The sequence below is a fragment of the Engraulis encrasicolus genome, chromosome 13 (assembly GCF_034702125.1).
Source record: "Engraulis encrasicolus isolate BLACKSEA-1 chromosome 13, IST_EnEncr_1.0, whole genome shotgun sequence".
Classification (NCBI taxonomy): Eukaryota; Metazoa; Chordata; class Actinopteri; order Clupeiformes; family Engraulidae; genus Engraulis; species Engraulis encrasicolus.
In genome coordinates, this window is record NC_085869.1 from 28,658,211 (window position 1) to 28,660,710 (window position 2,500).

Consider the following 2,500-nt stretch of genomic DNA (forward strand, 5'->3'; position numbering starts at 1 on the left):
GAGAGAGACGGTAAGGAAAGGGGAATGGAAAAGTGGAGAAGGGAGGTAAGGAGAGGAGATAAAATGAGAGGAGAGGAGAGAATATGAGAAGAGAGGAGTGTGTGTGTGTGTGTGCGTGTGTGTGTGCGTGTGCGTTTATGTGTGCGCAACACACACACACACTCCTCTCTTCTCATATTCTCTCCTCTACTCTCATTTTCTCACCTCTCCTCACCTCTCTAACACACACACACACACACACACACACACACACACACACACACACACACACACACACACACACACACACACACACACACACACACACACACACACACACACACACACACACACACACACACACACACACACACACACATTTGAAAGTGAAATCCCAACTGGGAATTTCAACTCCTATTGTCATTGTGACACAGCACACCACAGCACACAAGTGTTCACTGCTCACTGCACACAACGAAATTGCATTTATGCCACACCCGTAGGCCTATAAGGGGACAGCCCCCAATGGCGCTCAAAAGGACACACACACACTGGCCGGTAACTCAGCGGCACATACACACAGACATACAGTACAGACACATACCCAAGACGCAAAACACCACCTAATCCCACCCCACACCACTCCTCACCACCTCAACCCGCACAAAGATACCCAACCATCACCTAACCCTTACCCAAAACAACACTCCTGGGGTGAGTTTCTCAAAAGAGAAGTTGTTAGCCTGTTAGCAACTTCGGTAGTTGCCAATGGGAAAATGCACTGAAAACAGCTAATGTAGTAAGCAACTTTGGTTTTGAGAAATTCACCCCTGCTCTCTAGACTGTCATTATAATGACACACCCTCTCCTCACCATCACAAACACGACGAGCTCCATGGCTACCCATGTTCATCCTCCAACCACCTCCTACCACCCATGTGTTTTTATTTATTTTTGACCTGATTTCTTTTCCTTCTTTTCTTCTTGCTCATCCCCTCTCTCCTCCTCTCTATATGGGGCTCTGGGGCTGATGACTGGTGTTGCTAAGTGAAGCAGGGCAGACCATAATTTTGATGTTTAGGCAAGCATTAACTCACTTGGACGCTCTGCTATTTCTCTTGTCCTGTCTCTCTCATCCTCTCTCTCTCTCTCTCTCTCTCTCTCTCTCTCTCTCTCTCTCTCTCTCTCTCTCTCTCTCTCTCTCTCTCTCTCTCTCTCTCTCTCTCTCTCTCTCTCTCTCTCCAGAAGCATCTGTGCCAGGGGGGCCAGTGCTGTCACCAGGCATGGCGCTACATGGTAGCACCGATGTGCGGTACATTATGCATGAAGCCAGCCACTTTAATCCCTGTTATTCACACCACCACAGCCACGCTGGAGGGATGCAGCGCTCTACGCTCTTCTACTTTGACCAGCCTCTTTCTTTCTCTCTCTTTCTCTCTCACACACTCTCTCAATCTCTCTCTCACTCTCTCTCTCACTCTCTCTCTCTCTCTCTCTCTCTCTCTCTCTCTCTCTCTCCTTTCCTCCCTCCATCCCTCTTCTTTCACAAGCAGATGAAGCCATTCCTTCCCTTTATCTGTCTCACTTTCTCTTTTTGTCTTCACCCGCCGACTGCCTCTCTCTCTCTCTCTCTCTCACTCTCTCTCTCATTCACGGTCAAGATGAAGATGGCTGTTTTGCCATTTGATCCAGCGTGAGCCTTTGAGAGTGCCTGAAGAGGCCGGTGAATCGGGCCCATTGTTGTGGGGACGGGCTTGTGTGCGCTGGAGGATTTGGCCCCGCCAAAGGCTTCTGAAAAGGGGGACCGCGCACACTCCATGAGTATTATTGTAATTCTCCCTCTCTTCTCTTCTTTTCTTTCTTTCGTTTCTTTCGTTCCTTTCTTGCGGCAGGTTCTTTGGCAGCTGCTGCACCCCACTGGCGCGCTCCATTCACACTAGCCCTCCCCTTTCACTCGGCCCCTCGCCATACAATTGATTTCTCCCTGTCTATTTCTATTTCTGTTTATCGGTCTCTCTCACTTGTTCACTCCCTCGCTCTCTCTCTCTCCTTTTCTGTGTCTCTCACTTTCCTATTCCTCCCTCTGTTTCTTCCCGATTACCTTCCTCTCTCTATCATTCTCTATCTCTTTCTCTCTCTCTCTCTCTCTCTCTCTCTCTCTCTCTCTCTCTCTCTCTCTCTCTCTCTCTCTCTCTGGCTCTCTCTAACTCTCTCTCACACACACACACACACACACATTCACACACACACACACACTCTCTCTCACACACACACGCGCGCACACACATCCACACGCACGCGCGGACACACGCACACACACGCGCGGACACACGCACACACACACACACACACACACACACACACACACACACACACACACACACACACACACACACACACACACACACACACACACACACACACACACACACACACACACACACACACACACACACACATCCATTCAATTGGGAGGAGAAGGAGGGGCTTTCTCGATATGAAACATTTTAATTTTCCCTTT